Here is a 22,181-nt window from a genome sequence, read left to right as displayed (position 1 = left end):
GAGTGTGAGAGATATGGGGGCAGCAGTTACCTTTGCAGTTCTAGTGAGATCATTACATTTCTCCTGCACTGCTGCTAGTTCCTGGCCCCATGGCTTGCAGTATCTGCGTATTCCTCCATCTTTCCAAGAGCCTTTTCCATGGCTGCTGTTAAATCTGGGGGCCCAGTGATGCCCAGAGGGAAAGAGGGCCTCCCATTTGCTGCAGCCTTGCTATATAAACATGTCCAGCGCAGCATGAGAGACTGAGAGGGCTCTGGTTGAACCATACTCCAGAGTATATTTGTTTGTTATCTATCATTGACAAATGCATCTTTAAGACACTGCCTTTAAATTGGAGGTTTGGTACTGGGACCACATCGATCTCCCTTAAATTAGGCTCAATCATGAAAATGGCATGGGCACCATTGAACAGACAAAGTGAAGGCCATGCCCATTATTCACCTAAGTTCCATCAAGTACAATAAACCTTTTCCCTAATTGCCAATATTATTCATTTTAATTGTTGGCCAGTTTTTTGCGAAACCTGTCCCCTAAGTATCATTGTTACAATGGCACAGTGATCAATAACGTGTCTCACAGATTTCATGTCTACAGTGTTACAATCACAGCAAAGGAGGCCATTCAGGCTGCTGTGGGTCTACTGGCCCTTTTAAGAGCTCTCCTGTCAGTCCCAGTGCATTCCCTTTTCATCATGGCTGGACAATTATTTCTTTTTTAACTATCCTGTATCCAATCCCTCTTGAAATTTACTATTGAATCTGCCTCGACCAACCTTTCAGAGAATGCATTCCAGATCATCGCAAGTCACTGTGCTAAAAAACTTCGGCTCATCTCCCCTCAGTGGTATATTTTATTGATTGGAGTGTAAGAATGTCAGAGTGACTCATTGATCAAATATCATCCTCGCCCCTTGTTTACTAGAACTTGCTCAGAAGTTGTGTAGAATTCCAGGGCCAGGCCTGCTCATGATTAATTGGCCTTTTGCAGGCAGAAGACAGGAGCACCTTGTAAATAATTGAAAGTTCAAAGCAAAGCCTGACACATTGAGTACTGCAGATGATGAATGAGTGAATGATCATGGCAGCATAGTAGCCACTTAACATCGGACATCGCCTGGAAAATTCTTGCACTACTTTCACTACAATTGCAAGCTGTTGGTTTGTGAGACGAAATGGCAATGCAGAGTGCTTCAATTTCTCTTGAAATAGTGCCTTTTTCCATTGGTATCATGCTTTTTATACAGATCTGTATCTGCCTGTGGTATTTACTGGGTGAAAGCTAAATGATGCATACCTCAGACTTAGTGGTGTTGTCAGGTTCAACTGGATATACTCTCAACTGGCCACGTTAGAGAACAAAGGATTGTGTCGTATATTCAGCACTGAAACGTGTACCATGCCCAGCAGAGCAGGAAAGTCAATCAATGGGTTCAACAAGCTGTGTTGTATGTGGATTCTTTTTCCTGATCCCTCCCTATAAATATTGTAGTTGTGTAAGTCCTGTACACTTCATAAATAGTGCATGTCTACTGTATAAATAACAGACAGCTCCTATGTGGTATGTATGTTTTCAATTTGCTGGAGTAATGTTTATATGTATTAATATAGTGATTGAAACTCCTTCACTGCATTGGATATAAATTCACACTTATTGAACATTTTCTGGTAGACTTTCCTAATGCAAATTATGTCAAACTTGTTTATTCTTTATGGTAACATTGTTGTAAAGTTTGCCACCTTCCCTTCCACACCAGCAGATTTGCTCTCGGCTGCCATAACCTCCAAATGCGAGTAAGATGATAAAACATAGGAATAGAAATAAGCCATTCAGCCCATCGAGTCTGCTATGCCCTTCAATGAGATCATGCCTGATCTAATAATCCTCAACTCTACTTTCCTACCTTTTACTGACTAAAAATCTCAGCTTGAATACACTTAATGACCCAACTTCCACAGTCCTCCACGGGAAAGAATTCCACAGATTCACAACCTCTCCTCTGATTATTTATGATACAGAAAAAAACAAAACTACAGATAAGTTAAACCTTGTCTCTTTGCATGAACACATTGTGTTCAGATTTTTAACATGATCTCACACATTAACTGCAGCTTCTGCTGAACCATATCTCCAAATTGGGGAAGAGGTTTGGTGAGGGAGATGCTGAGGTTGAAGAAGAGAGCAGTGTGATACATGATATGTTGCTGGTATTACACTTAACCAGGCAGAGATGGGTACAATGCACACATCAACTTGTAATAGATACTGTCAGTGCTCAGATTTCAGAAGACATTGACCACCCCTGAACTAGTGTTTGTCAAATCTCCTCCTAAAAAGAAAGGTTCGTTTCAGATTGCTCATAATCTCAGGACGTCACAACTTACTTTGTTGCCAAGTGTTTGTTGTAAGTGTTGTCACAGGCAACTTAAAATGGGCAATTCACGCACAGAAAGCTCCTACAAACTGAAATGTGTCAATTACCAGGCCTTCTACTTTTACAAAGTTGAGTGAAGGATTAAGCTGATGGCAACTTCCTCCACTCCTCTTCGAACTAAAACTGTGCTTTTTTAAAAAAAAAAGTCACCTGAGGTGTCAGCTGGGACGCATCTCACATGAACAGCAGGCCCTCTGACAGTGCAGACTACTCTTGTAGTGCACTGGAGTATCACCCTAGAATTTGTGCTGAAGTGTGTGAAATAAAGCTTTAACCTAAAACTCTGACTCGGAGACAGAGTACGAGCCATTGAATTATGGCTGAGTCTGGCTTTGACTGTCTGGTTTCTGAGCAGCTTATTGTGGAGGTGTTTATTTCCGTGTCTGATCCAGGAGATGAAGAACGGTAAGCCTCACTCTAGGGGTAGGCATTCTGGCAATCCAGTGACAGCAAAGGGCCACTCTCTGTGGTGATTTAGAGATGTATTTATGTATGATCGCAGACATCTATTGGCAGTACTTTGATGGATGTCAAAACCTTGGCTGCATGCAAATGACCTTGACTTTAGACATAAATTTCCAAATTGCAGGCTTCGAAAGTCTTGTTAAACTTGAAGGTTGAGTATGTTTGAGAGCTTGTTCCTACTATCGTGCAGCAACGGCTGCGTGTTCAATTCAGGTACCGATCAGAACTGACCTCTTTTTACATTGTTATTTCACAGCAGCCTAGCTCTTATCAGTGGCAATGATCCAAGATGCTCACTTCCCACTGATCACCTAAGTTTTAAATGTCAGCAGAGACAGTACCAACCAGAGCTTGGTCGGAATGTACAATTATTCCACACAAATGCAAAGTGCTATCGATTTTTTTGGGCTCCCTTGTTGCTGTTTTCTTCAATCCATCAGTGCATGCAACTCTGGATAACACTGAGAGTATTTTTGGCACTGCAATTGTTGAACAAACTATTTAGGCATGAATAGAGTGTAGGACATGTTTGCAACAGTAATAATCTCCTGTTGCAAGTTTAAATTAAAGATGAAGATTTAAATATGTTGCAAAGTACACTATCCAGAAGAGAAAATTCACATCATTGGGCTATTCACTGTTTCAAAATATTGATGTTTATGTTTGATGATCCAATCTGAGGCTAGCCAATGTTTAGGCACTTTGTGGGAAGGTGGGGAGGGTAGGGTCTGAGGATGGCGGGTGGCCGCAAGAAATCATCACCATGACTGAACGGTGACACGCCAAATAAAGTGAAGACGTCACAGACCTCCCACCAGTGAAATGTGATTGACGCTTGGAGTTACTGTTGGCACCACAGTGGACGTGCTGGGGCAATTTCATGGAGGGGTGGAGAAAGAGGCAAAAGTCAGTCAGGAGAGAAGAGGGATGTGGAATATGAGGCAGTGTTCAGGGCGATGAGTAATTGGGTGTGGGGTGCTGACAAACAGAAGTGCGAGGCAGTAAGGATCAGAAGACACAGATGGGGATGGTAATCAGGATGCTTGGAGTAGAGTCATAGAGTCATAGAGATGTACAGCATGGAAACAGAACCTTCGGTCCAACCCGTCCATGCTGACCAGATATCTCAATCTAGTCCCACCTGCCAGCACCCGGCCCATAGCCCTCCAAACTCTTCCTATTCATATACCCATCCAAATGCCTCTTTAATGTTGCAATTGTACTAGCCTCCACCACTTCCTCTTGTAGCTCATTCCATACACGTACCACCCTCTGTGTGAAAAAGTTGCCCCATAGGTCTCTTTTATATCTTTACCTTCTCACCCTAAACCTATGCTCTCTAGTCCTGGACTCCCTGACCCCAGGGAAAAGACTTTGCCTATTTATCCTATCCATGCCCCTTATAATTTTGTAAACCTCTATAAGGTCACCCCTCAGCCTCCGATGCTCCAGGGAAAACAGCCTGTTCAGCCTCTCCCTGTAGCTCAAATCCTCCACTCTGGCAACATCCTTGTAAATCTTTTCTGAACCCTTTCAAGTTTCACAACATCTTTCCGATAGGAAGGAGACCAGAATTGCACGCAATATTCCAACAGTGGCCTAACCAATGTTCTGTATAGCCACAACATGCCCTCCCAACTCCTGTACTCAATATTCTGACCAATAAAAGAAAGCATACCAAATGCCTTCTTCACTATCCTATCTACCTATGAACCTGCACTCCAAGGTCTCTTTGTTCAGCAACACTTCCTAGGACCTTACCATTTAGTGTAGAAGTCCTGCTAAGATTTGCTTTCCCAAAATGCAGCACCTCGCATTTATCTGAATTAAACTCCATCTGCCACTTCTCAGCCCATTGGCCCATCTGGTCAAGATCCTGTTGTAATCTGAGGTAACCCTTTTCGCTGTACACTACACCTCCAATTTTGGTGTCATCATCAAACTTACTAACTGTATGTCTTCTGCTCGTATCCGAATCATTTATGTAAATTACAAAATGTAGAGGACCCAGCACTGATCCTTGTGGCACTCCACTGGTCACAGGCCTCCAGTCTGAAAAACAACCCTCCACCACCACCCTCTGTCTTTTACCTTTCAGCCAGTTCTGTATCCAAATGGCTAGTTCTCCCTGTATTCCATGAGATCTAACCTTGCTAATCAGTCTTGTTAAAAATGTGTTGCTGGAAAAGCGCAGCAGGTCAGGCAGCATCCAAGGAGCAGGAGAATCGACATTTCGGGCATGAGCCCTTCTTCAGGAATCCCCTAGAAGATTTTAACCTACTGCGAATCCTCTTCCAAGGATGCCTTCCTTGAAGAAGCTCTCTTCATCTGCAGTCCTCACTTTCTCCTAATCAGTCTTGCTAATCAGGTAAGATGATTGAAATTTAGCTTGTTGTAAGTTTGAGGTAAATAAACAATTTTAAGATACATTTACCATTGCCCCACTCCCATAGGAACTCTCGAGAGTCTCGCTTTACACTCACCACAAGGTAGACAGACACAAACCTTCTGTATATTGCTTTCCTTTCAGGACCCCTCTCACTTACTGCCTGGTATATCTGCAAGGAACACCGATATGCTTGCATGCACATTAATGAACTTTTTTTTCATACTCAGGTACATCTAAATTTGAAATGTCCAAAATAAATCAAATTCATATAATCTGAAAATTAACTATGACAAATTTAGGCTAGTTCAGGTTTGTAATTTGATTACACCTGGTGTGGATGACTGATGATGTAAAGGGTGGAAAAATATAAGCCAAATAAATGAGTATAAATAAAAAAAAGTTGCCTGCAGTCCAGAACATAATGAAAACTTTTATCAAATCAACATTAAAAAAGGAAGTCATCCTTTTGAATTTCTGAAATAGTGGTGTGAGGGCCTGTATAAATACTATAGTGTTGTGATCGGAAATTTCACTGTAATCTGTTCAGCCAGGCTAAATTCAAGCTCTTAGCTGCTGAACTGGAGACTCCAACTCCCAGCGGCTTGGCAATTTTAATTCAGTAAGTAACACATACAGAGTAAGAAGATCTCAAGGGAGATTGCTGGGCCTTGTAGATTTCACTGATTGCAGGACTCTGGCTAGAATAGCTACAATGGGTCTCAGGTCTCAGTGCATGAGTTATTGAGAGATAGGAATAATAGTCAGCCATGGTGAGATCTAACAGGGTTCTATCAAAGCTGCCTACTGCATATTGTGTAAAGTAATGATTCTGAAAGGGTTAATGCTGAATTAATTGATTATGTCATAAGGACTTGGTTGGTTATAGCAGAATATTTTAGAATGTTGAACAAGTCAGACCTGTTAGCCTATCTATAATCTTTGAAACAATGTCTCATTTACTAATGAAGCTTGTACTTGATTGCTATCATGCAATAATGATGGGAGGTGATGGCTCGGGTGGACTATTAATACAAAGACTGAAGTAATGTTTTGGGGACCCGGGTTAAAATCCCACCAGGGCAGATAGTGCCATTTGAATTCAATATATTAAAAAAATGAAATTAAGAATCTAGTAATGACCATGAATCCATTGTTGATTGTCAGGAAAAATCTATCAGGTTCACTAATGCCCTTTAGAGAGGGAAATTGCCATCTTTACCTGGTCTGGCCTACATGTGACTACAGACCCACAGCAATGTGGTTGTCTGTAAACTGCCCTTTGGGTAGTTAGGGACACAGGCCAATACAGGCCAATCCAGTGATTCCCTTATCCCATATGTGTGTCCAGCCATCATGCCCTGCACCATGTCCAGCCATGTTGTTAAAGACTGGGTTACACATTGATTTCATCACTGCGAAAAGAGACAAAGTGGTGTAATCTACAAATGACATCAGTAACAGCTCTGATACATTTGTGAGTAACAATTGAGAGATCCCAAACAGATCCCCAGTGGATCCTTGGAAGGAGCTAGTTACACTGAATTTCAACACTGCTGCCAGCTTGACGGCCACTAGGATAGGATAGCAGCCATCCCTTCAGCTGGCAGGTCCTATTTCAGCAGGTGGTGTATTTCTGTAACAATGTCCCAGGACATCCTCAATCTGTGCTGGCACTGTTCCTCACTTAATCAACGGAAATGGCATCTAGAACGGAAATCTGTGGCCCTCTTGTACCTCCAGTCCATAGTGTTGGGACTTTCAGCTGTGACCTCTTGATGTGGAGGCTATTCATCATTGTCTGCAGGGTTCTGCTAGTCCTGGGCTTGCTGTGCCTCATCTGTACCTTCCCCATTTCGCTGCACCTTCATTGCATGTTAGTGACAGAGACAATAACCCCTGCGGTGGTTGGATCCATCAGTCACACTTGCAATGAACCCGTGTGGGGGACATAAGAAGTCGACCAGGTCCTTAGTAACGTGAGCAATTAGCATTCAAATCACTCACATGACAATACTCCTGCATACAGCACTCTGATAAGAAGGGCTGTGGAGTATCTCCACATGGAACTTGAACCTCAGAATAGGGGTCATACTGCAGATGAATGTAGCACTGGTCATGTTGCAGAGAGACAGTGGGGGATTGTAAATGCTGGATGAGTGTGAGACCATGTGCTCCCAGCCTCACATCACCATGATATGATATGGAGGAGCCAGTGTTGGGCTGGGGAGGACAAAGTTAAAAATCACACCACACCAGGTTATAGGCCGACAAATTTGTTTGGAAATGCTAGCTTTCGGAGCGCTGTTCCTTCGTCAGGTGGTTGTGGAGTATAAAGATCATAAGACACAGAATTTAGAGCAAAAGATGACAGTGTCATACAGTGATATATTGAACAAACCTGGATTGTTAAGTCTTTCATCTTTTAGAATGCAGGTTTTCATTCATTTTTATGTAAACCCAGAACTTCTTTTAAGTCACCTTCTCAAGATAACATAAGCTTTGATTTTAAAAAGTGACATCTCAACTCAGACAATGCATTAAAGGTATGTGGTCAGAGTCTGTCTGTATCCCAATCTTGAGTCAGACTGATTCTATTTTCAAAGTAGGAATTTATAAAATGTTACATGGATTGACTGCATTGACTGCCTGCAGCTTGTGCGTTTTTTGAGCAAAATAGAATGTATCTGCACATGCAAATTCACCCCATGGACTTGTATGAGTGTGTGCGTGCATGAGACAGAGAGAGTGCGAGTGTCTGTGTGTGTGTGTGTGCACACGCACACATTAGAAAGTGTGTTTGCATGTGTGTGAAAGCTTGGTAAAGTATGTGTGTGAGTGTGATGGACTATAAACCTGTGAGAAGGTGGGTGTGGGGTGGCGGGGGTGGGGGGGGGGGGGCTGTGTCTGTGTGTGTGCACGTATGAGAGAGAGGTTTGTTCAATATATCACAGTAATCTTTTGCTATAAATTCTGTGTCTTATGATCTTATACTCTACAACCACCTGATGAAGGAATGGGTGCTGAATCTAAGGTAGAATGTGTTGGCGTTGGACAGCATTCAGAGGAAGTTTTCAAAGTTTGGGAGACTTGTAGCTCGGGTGCTTGTTGTGGTTCTGTTCGCCGAGCTGGGAATTTATGTTGCAGACGTTTTGTCCCCTGTCTAGGTGACATCCTCAGTTCTTGGGAGCCTCCTGTGAAGCGCTTCTGTGATGTTTCCTCCGGCATTTATAGTGATTTGAATCTGCCGCTTCCGGTTGTCAGTTCCAGCTGTCCACTGCAGTGGCCAGTATATTGGGTCCAGGTCGATGTGCTTGTTGGTGTCCAAGATGGAAATCCAGAAGTCAAAGTGGTGAACCGGAGTTGGCAAGTGCTCACACAGATTTCCATCCAGCTGGGAATTCTTAATATCCAGTTTTGTTCTTGTTTTCCCTTTTTCAGCAGTAGTGTTTGTTTATTCCCCAGCACCCATCTCATGTGTGTGCAGATGTAGGACACAGTGAAGCACAATGAGTGGTGCAGAGATCTTTATTCATATTCCACCACCAGGAAGAACAGAAACACCCAAGTGGCCAGTGACAAGCAGTGCCCTTCTCATCAAAGGGCATTGCCTGAGTGATCAAAAAAGTGAAGGGGAGGGCAGGGGCTAAATCAAAATAGAATTGGAGGTGGAAATAAAACACTCCACACCCCACATTGCCCACCTCTCCAGGTTTCTATCCGGTGGCCAGGAGAATGATGAACTATATAGTACTGAGGCAGGGCTGAGTAATAACGAGGGTGATATTAATCCCTGTGAATAGGCATCTTACCACTTGCTGGAAAGTATCACATCCCGCCATCCAACACTTGGTTCCAAAATGGAACTTTTTGATCGTCTTGTGAAAAAGGCCCTTGTTGAAAGTCTCACCCAGTATTTCTGAATTTCTCTCCATGGCTCACATCATGCCTGGATTGGGAAGACTCCATGCTAAATTGCCATTCCTTCCTGATTACTGGGTCAAAATCCTGGAAAAGCTTTCCTAACATGAGGTTCACCATATGACTGTGCCAGGCATGGCGGTCATACCTATTGGTAATTATTGATTAGCAATAAATGCCCGGACTTCCAGGGATGCCAACATTCTATGAATAAAGGTAAAGTAATAACCTGACCCATCAGATAAATATTCTAGTCCTCACATAATACAGCATACTGGCAAAGATGAAACTTAGTTATTAACTAAAGTAAAGCTGCTAAATGAATAAAAAAAACAGATGGGTGAGTGTGGTTATTTTAAAAAGTAGTTTTTTATCTTGAGATTCAGATGGCAATAAACAAGCTCAACTTTACTTTTGTAGCCTGCATCAATTTATGAACCTTACTCATACTCAAGGATAACGTGGTTCCCCTAACTTGTTATTTAGAAACTCATGTTCTTTTGCTGGCTGCTGCTCAACAGCACAGTGGCATGACTGTAACAGGGAGATGAGGCTGCCATCAGCATCTTTTCGTTTATGGTCAATATGTCAAATTAGCTTTTATGCATTTTCCAATCATTCCTCTCCAAAGGCTCTGCCTATGGCTGAATAATGAGGACCAAACACAGACAAATGACTGCACAATATGCCTTTCACAGAGCAGAAACCTTCCAAGACATTTCGTGAGCAGACAGAAGAAGATTCATCCAGAAAGGGAGAGAGTAGGCACGTGGGTCTGCTCAAAGAGATGGGGGTGATAGATGGTTCCTCTTTGGGATGCTGGAGAGCTCAAGTGGGACTGAGGCTCGGCCATTGAGGCTGTGACAATAGGGATGGGCAATAACTGCTACCTAGCCGGCAATGCCTTCATCCCGGGAATGAATAAAGAAAAAAATCAAAGGCACAATCGGTCCAAGCAACTATATGTGATGCACATGGCCATTCTTCCCATAAGCCCAAACAATGAGCATTGACGGGCTATTTAACCATAGTGGCTACCACAGTTGCCACCAAGTATTCACACTTTTGAAAGTACTGCTCCTTGTTTCTATTTTAGCATTGAAGTTTACTGTTGCATTTAAATCTCTGCCTGAAAAGATTAGTTAGCTCAGCACCAATTGTGATTCATTTCTAGAACATCTACCTGTTTAGCACTACTTCCTGTCCTGCTTTAAGTCACCAGACCTTTAACAGGCTGAAGGTTTTCTTTGTAGCTATTAGCTGTTGATCTTACCGTCCAGGTTCTCTTCAGAAATGGGTGTGGGGATGGGACAGAAAAGAGAGTCCGGGTTATCTCAAAGCCAGATACTTTTAATCAGCTTTATTCATCAACAGCCCAAAAGGATGTCAAACTTAACATAATGACTATGTAAATCTACCATTCTTCACCAACAGTTCAGAACAGCAAAGCATAAAGAGCTAAATCTCATAAATCTGGGACAGCTGAAAGGTTGCTTATTATATGGCCAGCTGCGTAAATCCCCTTCTGTACCACAGCTGCAGATTTGTACTTGTGAATTCACAGCTGATTCACAGCAGATTATTAATACAAACCAGGTGCTCTTATTTGCTTCAATTTCAGATCCCAGTAAAAACTCCCAGTTCTGGAATGTCAGATGGAAGTCAGCAGTGGAGCAATGGGATTTACATCGGACTTTCTGGTAAATAGGCAAATGTGAAACTTTGAGCCTTTCTCAGATAACAGGGGAAATACCAGTGCTTAGGTTAGGCTGGAAACTGACACTTGCCCAGCAAGCAAAGTGAGCCAAGGCAACAGCTCAAAGAAAAAGCAAAGACTGCACACAGTTCAGAGCGTTGTGAACTGAAAGGGAAACACAGCGTTGGCAAGGGCAGAACCTTTTCATATTGGATAGTGGCAGAATGGGGAGCAGTGTGTCAGGTCCACAGTGAAGCACAGATCCCTTGATCTGTGAAGGGCTTATTGTTGATGAAGGGCTTATGTCCAAAACATCGATTCTCCTACTCCTCGGATGCTGCTTGATCTGCTATGCTTTTCCAGCATCACATTCTCGACACAAATCCCTTGAGTCAAACATAGAAAGATAGATAATGTATTGTACAGAGAAGGTCATTAGTCCATTGTATCTGCGCAGGCCAGAATTGGGCCATCCAGCCTAATCTTATTTTAACCTACTGCGAATCCTCTTACAAGGATGCCTTCCTTGAAGAAGCTCTCTTCCTCCCTCTACAAGGTATCTTAGCCTGCTTGGCACACTTTCCTCATTCCTGAAGAAGGGCTCATGCCCAAAACGTCGATTCTCCTGCTCCTTGGATGCTGCCTGACCTGCTGCGCTTTTCCAACAACACATTTTCAGCTCTGATAGTGAGAACACCATGGACCAGGTTAATAGGCTTGAACAGACTGATATTAAGAAAGTAGATGTGCTGGAAATTCCTGGAAGCATCAAGATAGATAAGTTCCCAAGGCCAGACCAGACATATTCAAGGTTACTATGGGAAGTGAGGAACGAGATTGCTGCACCTCTGGTAATGATCTTTGTATCCTCACTCTCAACAGAAGTAGTACTAGATGATTGGAGGGAGGCGAATGTTGTTCCGCTGTTCAAGAAAGGGAATCGGGAAATCTCTGGGAACTACAGACCCGTTTTATGTATTTGGTAAGCAAGGTACTGGAAAGGATTCTGAGACATAGGATTATGACTATTTGGAAAAACATAATTTGATTAAAGATAGTCGGCATGGTTTTGTGATGGGCAAGTCATGCCTCACAGGCCTAATTGAATTCTTTGAGGATGTGATGAGACAAGTTGACAAACGTCGAGCAGTAGATGTGGTGCATATGGATTTCAATAAGGCATTTGATAAGGTTCCCCATGGTAGACTCATTCAGAAAGTTAAGAGGTATGGGATACAGGGAAATTTGGCTGTCTGGATACAGAATTGGCTAGCCAAAAAAAGACAGCGAATGGTAGTGGATGGAAAGTATTCCGCCTGGAGGTTGGTGACCAGTGGTGTCCCGTAGGGTTCTGTTCTTGGGCTCTGCTCTTTATAGCTTTCACAAATGACATGGATGAAGAAGTGGAAGGGTGGGTTAGTAAGTTTGGCGATGACACAAAGGTCAGAGGTGATTTAGATAGTGTTGAGGGCTGTTGTAGGATACAACAAGACATTGACAGGATGCAGAGCTGGGCTGAGAAGTGGCAGATGGAGTTCAACCTGGATAAATGCAAAGTGATTCATTTTGGAAGATCAAATTTGAATGCTGAAAACAGGGTTAAAGACAGGATTCTTGGCAATGTGGAGGAACAGCAGGATCTTGTGGTCCATGTACATAGATCCGGCAAAGTTGTCACCTGAGTTGATAGGGTTGTTAAGCAGGTGTATGGTGCTTTGGCTTTCATTAACAGGGGGATTGAATTTAAGAGCTGCAAGGTTTTGCTGCAGCTCTATAAAACCCTGGTTCGACCACACTTGGAATATTGTGTCCAGGAAGGATGTCCGTGCTTTAGAGAGGGTGCAGAGGAGATTTACCAGGATGCTGCCCGGATTGGAGGCCATTTCTTACGAAGAGAGGTTGAGAAAGTTAGGGCTTTTCACACTGGAGAGAAGAAGGAAGAAAGGTCACTTGACAGAACTTTTCAAGGTAATGAGAAGCATAGGTAGAGTAGATAGACAGAGACTTTTCCACAGGGCAGAAATGGCTGTCATGAGGGGCCATAATTTGAAAGTGATTGGAGGAAGGTATAGGGAAGATGTTAGAGGTAGGCTGTTTATGCAGAGAGTGGTGGATGTGTGGAATGCACTTTCAATGGTCGTAGCAGAGTCAGATATTATGGACATTTAAGCTACTGCTGGACAAGCACATAGATGGCAGTAAATTGAGGAGTGTGTAGATTGGGTTGATCTTAGATTAAGAGAAATGCTCAGCACAACATCGTGGGCCAAAAGGCCTGTACAGTGCTAGAACTTGTAACTACCAAGTGACATAGATAGAGCAAAAGTAAATTAAAAATGTTGACATAAAACATCACTAACTTGTGTCCACGGGTAACAGGAAGCCAATTGCAGTGAACATGATGTTTAAGCGATATTCAGACTAAATATTCATATCCAGATATTCAGTTAGATACTCAGGGTGGCTCAGAGGTTAGCACTGCTGACTCTCAGCACTAGGGACCGGTTCAATTCCAGACTCTGGCAACTGTCTGTGTGGAGTCTGCACATTCTCCCAGTGTCTGTGTGGGTTTCCTCTGGATGCTCTGGTTTCCTCCCACAGTCAAAGATGCTCAGGTTCAGTGGATGTTCCATGCTAAGTTGTCCGTTGTGTCCATGGATGTGCAGGCTAGGTGGATTAGCCATGGGAAATGTGAGATTATGGGGATAGCATTTGGAGTGGGATTCTCTTCTGAGCAGACTCAATGGGCTGAATAACCTCTTTCAGCACTGTAGGGATTCTATGAAAGCAAGTGTGAAATGCAACTTCCAGCAGAGTCTGTGCCTAGTACTCAACTTGCCACGTAGTTGTAACACAAGGGGTTGATTTGAACCCCCAGCAGATGGACAGGGCAAGCGCACAGCGCTGTTGCAAGGTTGAGTCATGGAGTATTTTCATTTCCGGACCCTGTCAGTTATCTGACTAAAGTGGGCTGAAAGTGTCGATGTCAAGGGTGAGCTGCTCAGTCACAAAGAGGAACTTTCAGCAAGGACTTAGTGGAACTCTGTGGGGTTGCATCATTGTAATGTTAGCTTTCTCAGCCATTGATGCAGTGAGCAATTAACAATTAAAAACTGAGGCCAGCAAGATTCCAGAGAATTCCAGTGAGAATGAACATGATGTTTTAGAGTTTCATTCTGAAAATTTCCCTAAATTGGTAATAAATATTATGCTAATACCATTTAGGTCAGGCCTTTGCTGATTCAATTCATATTGTCTAAACAAACAAATTTTGATCAAACACCTCCCTAACGGCCAATTTGGGCTGCATTTCTTGGGCCCACTTCCAATATAATGCTAATTTTTATGTGTATTTACTGTCAAGTGTGAAATGGCAGAATTACCTTGACACCATCTGCATTTCTGTTAGGAGTTTAATATTGCAAGTAAACACAAACTGCTAACGGGTAGAAACACATAAATTGAACAAATGATAAGAAATGGATTGCATTCAATTAAATTACTGTTCTGAAATCACTGAACCTTAAACTAACTGTGTGTTACAAGTCCCAGTTTGATCAGGCTTTAAATCTGACTAATTGTTGGGGGCTTTAATTTATTACTAACACAACGTTTAAAAACAGCATGTTTTGGTTTCAGTGGCTAAAATTGGTGACTGTAACACGGTTGAGAATTCCCCATCGACCTTAAAATGTTTAGAAATTACCAGAACATCTCATGTGGCACAGGAGGTTGGTGCATGTGTTGGTTGCAAACGAAGGAAGCGGTGCAGCAATTTCCTTAAAGAAGCAGATTTACAACCTGAAATCCAAAGGTGACAGGCGTTCACAAGGGGATCTAACTTTCCCTAATGCATCACCAGATTTCTGTACCTGTTTGTTTAGTTACCAACATTTCTGTCACTGTTGAGAAATAGTTATTTTTGATATTATCAACATTTCTGTTACTGGTGAGAGAGGACATCTAAAAATATTGTTTGAAAATTACAAAGGAATCACCTGGAGGTTATCAATATTTCAGGATATCCCCTGAGAAAATTTAAAGACTCTTTTTGTGGAGTCCACTATGTTTAATTGCAATGCGTATTCTGAAGTCCAGGAGCAGAAACAGTTTCCCCATTTACTAATAAAAACCTGTAAATCCAGGACACAAGATGAAGAAGAAATGAGTGGAAAAATGAGGGTATTTTCCCTCACTTTATTTTTGTTATGGTTTCCAGTGTGACAAATTAGCACTTTATAATGCCTCTTTCCTGATGAAGGGCTTATGCTCGAAACGTCGATTCTCCTGCTCCTCGGATGTTGCCTGACCTGCTGTGCTTTGGCAGCACCATACTCTCAACTTTGATCACCAGCATCTCCTACTTCATAATGCCTGCGGAGTACTGAATGCACCTTCAAATTTACACGTACAAGCTATATGTAATCATGCAAAATGCAAGAAAAATCCTACAGCATAATGCTCTGAATAGGAACAGCACAGCAAGGAGGACAATATAATTCAGCTAACACCTCTCTGCCTGTGGGCAGATGCTGAAAAATATGTCCTACCCTTAGATTTTCTATTTTTTGACACACCCTTTCTGAAACAGCACACATAGGTGTCAGGACCATTGCTCAATTATTCTGCGGCACAGAGCACTTGTCCCACAGTGGCCTGGTTCTTGATTCAAAGTCAAAAAACAAAAATTAGGCCTACGTTTTCCTCTTCTCCTTTTCTCATGCAGTTTTAACTAAAGCCTCACCGGGAACAGCTATTATCAGAACGCAGAATGGCATGATGCAATCATTGCGTTGCACTAATATCTGGTGACAAAGCAAATGTGGCTCACAAATATATGAATTAGGGAGCAGGAATAGGCAACTAGGGCCCTTGAGTCAGCTCCATCATTCATTAAGGTAAGGTAAAGTTGGTCTGGTTACTTCCTATTCCCATCCTTACCCAATAACCATTTAACACCTATATCAAGAAACTATTGAAAACACAGCCTTACAAATATTTAAATGTTTTGCTTCCACCACCACTCCAGATCCTCTGGGAGAAAAAAAATCCTTTCATCTTTGCTTTAAATGGGCAACCCTTTTTGGAAATAATTATCCCTTGTTTTCCACACAAGGGAACATCCTTTCCACATCCACCCTGTCAAGACCCCTTAGGATCTCGATGTTTCAACCAAATCACACTTACTCTCCTGAATGCCAGTGGATACAAGCATAGCTTGCCCAACGTTTTCCTCATCAGACAAACTTCCCCATTCTAGATGTTAGTCTAGTAACCTTCTCTGAACTGGTTCCAATGCATTTACACCTTCTTTAAATAAGGAAATGAAAGATGGAGAGCAAAACTCTACAAAGAGGTGATGTAATCAATACCCAGTAAAACTGAAGCATGGCCTTCCTATTTTTGTACTAAATTCCTTTCACAATTCTATCAGCTTTCCTAATTACTTGCAGTATCTGCAGACAAATATTTTGCAATTCATACACTACAACATCCAGATTCTCTATAGATGAGGTCTTCGATCTCTCATCATTTGGAGAATATATATTTTTAAAATTCTTCCTGCCAAAATGGACAATTTCCCAGGTTCCAAGTTGTGCTCCACTTGCCAGAATGTTACCCACTCAATTAATCTTATCTACATCCTTTTGTAGTCCTCTTATATCCTCTTCACTGCTTACTTTCCCACTTATCTCTGTTTCATTAGCAAAATCAGCAACTGTACCTTCAGTCCCTTCATCTCATTCATTCACATAAATTAAATAATATTGACACTCCCAGTAACAATCCTTGTGGCACACCAATCATTAGATTTTGCAAACCAAAAATGAGCCATGTATACCTACTCTGCTCGCTGTAAGCCAGCCAATCATCTATCAAAGACAATATGTTACCCCGTACATTATGAACTTTTATTTTCTGCAACAAACTTTGATGTGGCATTTTATCAAATGCTTTTTAGAAATCTAAATTTACTGGTTCCCCTTTATCCCCTTTATCCACAGCAGATGTTACTTCTTCAAAAACTCAGATAAAATGGTTATATGTTGCCTTTCACAAAAACATGCTGCCAGATTATCTTAATTTATTTGAAGTGCCCTGCTATAACATCTTTAATAATAGTTTCTAACATCTTCCCTATGACAGGTATCAAGCTAACAGGCCTATAGTTTCCTTCTTTCTGTCTCCCTTTTCCAATTAAAAACGTTACATTCACTATTTTCCAATCTCATGGAGTCTTCCCAAAATAAGGAACTTCGGAAAACTCTCCTTCATCTCAGACAATCCCTTGTGGTTGAGAATGACTTGTTTCCACATTAGGTGACTGCAGAATCCAATATATAACATACAGCTTTTGTTGTAGAGTGGCAGGTGGTAGTTGGGGCAATGGGACGGGGCAATTCTTGGGTTGCCCTGTGCTCCTTTCTCTGTTGACCCTTGACTTCAATTTGTCATTGGTGATGAGATTTGGTGTACAGATCCTTCCCAGATGCTTTCCCTCCACTTTGGGCAGTCTTAGGTCACTGTCTCCCATGTGGCAATAAGGATATTGCACTTTTTTCAAAGAATCTTTGAGGGTATACTTGAAGTGTTTCCTCTACCTTCTGGGGTCAACTACCCGTGGCAAAGCTCTACATTGAGCACTTATTTTGGGAGTCTTCTGATAGGCAATGTGGACAATGTGGCCTTCCCAGGGAGATGACTTGGCATGGTCAATGCTTCCATGCTGGGAATGTTGGCTTGTGTGAGAACATGGATGCTAGTGAGCCTATTGCACTACACCACCAGCTCCCCTAATAATACCATTCCCATATTAATACCTTTCTCTTGCCTTGATTGACAACATCTTTCCAAATTTGATTCCTTGCCCCCACTATTTGGTTTAAAATCCTTTCTATTTCCCTGGTTATGCAGTTCATGTGGAACATCAGCCCCAGCACATCTTAAGTGTTGCCAGTCCCATTGATCCAAACCCTACTTTCCCTAATACTGTTGCCTGTGCCCCACGAACTGGAACCCATTTCTAGAGCCTTGTAAGGAAAGTTGTGGAATAAAAGGTGCTGTAGCAATATGGATACAAAATTGGCTGAAGGATCAGAAGCAGAGAGTCAACATTAATGGGTAGCTTTTGTGCTGTCAAAATTTTACAATGGAATTCTCCAGGGATGCATGTTTTTGCTTAAAAATGATCTTAGTGAGAAGGGGACAATTTCAAAGTTTGTGAATGATGCAAAATTTGGGAGAAAGGCAAACTGTGAAGACAGAGTAGAACTTCAAAAAGGGCACTGAGACTGGGCAGATAGGTGCCTGATGAGCTTCAATGTGAAGAAGTGTGAGGTGGTGCACTTTGGTAGAAAGAACATGGATATATGTATAAACTAAAGGGATTTATTCCAAAGGATGTACAGGAGCAGTGAAACCTGAGCGTATATGTACATGTTCCTGTACTCCTGCCTTCTGGGTTCTCGTCCCTCCCTCATTCATAGCCACTCCTTCCTTATCTACCTGCCAAACTCAGAAAGTTCTTTCCATAAAGATTTACAAGGATGTTACCAGGGTTGGAGGATTTGAGCTATAGGGAGAGGCTGAACAGGCTGGGGCTGTTTTCCCTGGAGCGTCGGAGGCTGAGGGGTGACCTTATAGAGGTTTATAAAATCATGAGGGGCATGGATAGGATAAATAGACAAAGTCTTTTCCCTGGGGTGGGGGAGACTAGAACTAGGGGGCATAGGTTTAGAGTGAGAGAGGAAAGATATAAAAGAAATGATAAAAGAAACCTAAGGGGCAACTTATTCACGTAGAGGGTGATGCGTGCATGGAATCGGTGGCCAGAGGAAGTGGTGGAGGCTGGTAGAATTGCAACATTTAAAATGTCTGTTCAATGAATAGGAAGGGTTTGGAGGGATATGGACCAGGTGCTGGCAGGTGGGACTAGATTGTGTTGGGATATCTGGTCGGCATGGACGAGTTGGACCAAAGAGTCTGTTTCTGTGCTGTACATCTCTATGACTCTAAGGGCTGTGACTCCAGGAATAAAGTGTCCAGGTAACTTTCCTTCTCCCTGATGCATTGCAGTACCTATGTTCTGCCTTTAGCTCATAAACACTGAGCCAAGGCTCTTTGAGCCACAAATGCCCACTGCAGACATGTCTCCCAGGGTCTCACTGACATCCAGGAGCTCCCACACTCTGCAGCTATGACACATCAACTATCCCACAATTCTTAATGTCTCTGAATTCACTACTTAACTATCCCTAGCTTATTTATTTCCTATTTTTAAATATTTTATTAAGCTTACTATCAGATCAAGACTAGTTTTAGCCATAGTAACAGAATAGACCTTAACCACTTACTAGACACCCACAAACAGCTAGTTTCTTGTCCTGTACTCAGCTATGAAACAATTCCTACAGGATGAAAAAGCAAAGGAGCACCTCCTTCCCCTCACTTCACTATTCACCAAACTGCCAGCACTCAAGTCAAGCTCTGACATTAGGCCATTCGTTCCCCAATGTCAGTCAGGTCAATCTGAGGAAGATGATGGATGGTGAGTGAGATTGCTCCTCGCAGAAAAAAACCAGAGCAAAAGTCGGTCTGTTCCAGCATTAATAACTGATTGCAGAGTGAGATCGGCAGAAGCCTAGGGGGAAGAGGGGCGAGCGCCTTCCCACTTTCCTGGCTGAGACAGCGGGTTAGTGGGGACCTGAAAGGGGGGTTATGGGGGTGGGGGAGGTGGTGTTGGTGGAGGGAAGAACTTAACTGGAAGGACAACATTCACTTTGATGGATCAAACATGAAACTAAAGATACAAAACAGTGCAAAAGGGAGCCAGAATAAAATAATTAAATGTGTTTGTGAGCTTTATGGCATAGGCAGTTAACTGGCAGTTTGCTGCTCTAGTTTTTCACTGGAAGCAAACCAGAGTAAATGGAGTTGAAGCTTCACTGCAGAACTTTTGTCTGGATAGTTGTGGGCTGTGTGACATCATTGAACTGGAACTCCCATTGCATAGGCATGAGAATGCATTTCCATTGCCAGGATATGTCACAATTGTAGGAGAAAAGAAATGTTTTTTTTTCTGTCCATTACCTCATGGAGTATTGAATTAATGTAAAGGAGCCAGGCTTAACTTTAGCCTGGCTTAACTCTGGCTCATGCTTACTTATTGTAGGTCTCCACAACAAGCACAGAGTCCTTTTTTGGAACAATTTGTATGGGACGAAACTTACTGCTTTTTTTTCATAAATTAAAAGACACAAGCAAAATATTTAGGGTATAGTAAAAGACTTAAAGCTCAGATTGATGTGTCCCCAAGAGATTCATTCTGTGTGAACAGGAAGTGTAAAGTCCTGATGTGAACAGTCCGTACTCTGGGAATCCTTGTGCAAAACAACTTATCTTTTTGATCTTTGATTTGTTTTCATGTTGGTCTTTTAATTCCCTGGATTTGGGAAAAGAAAGATGCTCAAAATTCCTGCTTCTTACTGTTCTCTGCGTGCCTTGCTGGGTGGATGTGAAGGACAAAAGATAGTTTTCAGGATAAATAGACTCCAATACTCAATGCCAAAAATTCCATGCTAATCGCAAGGTTTGTGAAGGTTTGTAGCTCAGGTTGAGGTTTAGGGTGTAGGTTGATATCCAGACGTTTCATTACCTGGTATCTAGGTAACATCATCAGTGGCGACTTCCAAGTGAAGCGAAGCTGTTGTCTCCTGCTTTCTATTTACATTTTTCTCCTGGATGGGGTTCCTGGGGTTTGTGGTGATGTCATTTCCTGTTCTTTTTCTGAGGGGTTGATAGATCTAGGGGCATCTAGATCTATGTGCTTGTTTATGGCGTTGTGGTTGGAGTGCCAGGCCTCTAGGAATTCTCTGGCATGTCTTTGCTTAGCCTGTCCCAGGATAGATGCGTTGTCCCAGTCGAAATGGCGTTTTTTTCATCCGTGTGTAAGGCCATGAGGGAGAGGGGGTCGTGTCTTTTTGTGGCTAGCTGGTGTTCATGTATCCTGGTGGCTAACTTTCTTCCTGTTTGTCCTACGTAGTGTTTGTGGCAGTCCTTGCATGGAATTTTATAGATGACGTTGGTTTTGTCCATGGGTTGTACTGGGTCTTTTACATTTGTTAGTTTTAAAAACTCAGCAAGCAAACCTACACCCTAAATTCCATGCTAATAAGGGCTATTTGAACAATCTAAGCATGAGAGAAGCCGTACTTAAGGAAGGAGTTTAACCCTAAGAAGAACATTAGAGGGGGGGAAAGGATGTGGAAAATTAGCAGGAGAAAGAAAGAAAAAGAACAGAGTTACCACTTGAGTCAGTCCTCCTGCCTTCAGCTGTATCATCACCTCTCAACAAGACTTAATGTCAACATAATGGGACTTCATACTGTCCTCACTTTACATTTACTGGGTCTGACTGTGTTTACTCCATTGTGCGATAGCCTCAGTCCAATAGTTTTACAATTTCCAGGGTAAATTTGTGGCTGGCATCTATTGACCATTTTGAAAGCTGAGTAAAGGCAACCCAGAATTGCTCCCTGCATAGTTACTTATAGCTTAATTGGCAACTAATTACAGATGTGATTTGATTAAGAGAAATGCAAGCCAGTCTTGGAAGTTCGACAGCTAGCTGTTTGGAAACACCAGCAGAACTGCATTGAGTCATACAAACTAACAAGATCTCTTCCTTAGAAGGCTTTGGAAACAGAGTTCTGGAATATATTTAAGGCAGAAAGATAAATTCTTGATGTAAAGTGTTGCAAGGGTATTTTGGCAGGTGAAAGCATGGAGTAAGCAAATCAACAATGATCTTGCTGACTGGGAGGACAGGTTCCAAGGATCCAGTGATCTATGCCTGCTGCTAATTGGTGTGTTTGTAATCTGGGTTTAGTCCTTCATTTGTGTTGCATTGACCAACCTCAGCTTGCATTGCAATAAAAGCAAAATAATGCAAAGCAACCAAATCATTCAAGATTCTCACTGGAAAGAAGCATTGACATCATCAAGCTTTGTAGTAACAGTTTGGATTTTGTAATCAGTGGAGAAAGAATAGTGCACGCTGAGCATTGTTCAGACCTGAGGACTGTCTGTCTGTCTGTCCATCTAGCGTGGTGCACCCTACAGGGGGCCCATTCCATATTTGAGCAAAGTCTTTCTCACTCACCAATCAGATTGAAGATTTCTCACAGAGCCAAGTAGAGTTCAAACCAGAAAGACAGGTTTAATTAAATGACAAATCATATGTAGAAATTGAAATAAAGGGAGAGAAAGAAAAAAAACTGAAA

At 42.2% G+C, this 22,181-nt stretch overlaps 1 long non-coding RNA gene across 1 annotated transcript in view; it reads left to right on the top strand.

Annotated features, from left to right (window-relative positions):
* LOC140464229 (uncharacterized) overlaps positions 1–22,181 on the top strand; it is a 98,533-nt gene that overhangs the window by 27,105 nt on the left and 49,247 nt on the right. The window lies entirely within an intron of this gene.

Source organism: Chiloscyllium punctatum, chromosome 39 (assembly GCF_047496795.1).
Source record: "Chiloscyllium punctatum isolate Juve2018m chromosome 39, sChiPun1.3, whole genome shotgun sequence".
NCBI lineage: Eukaryota > Metazoa > Chordata > Chondrichthyes > Orectolobiformes > Hemiscylliidae > Chiloscyllium > Chiloscyllium punctatum.
Note: the sequence above shows the minus strand (reverse complement) of the source record. Positions and strands in the feature narration are given on the sequence as shown.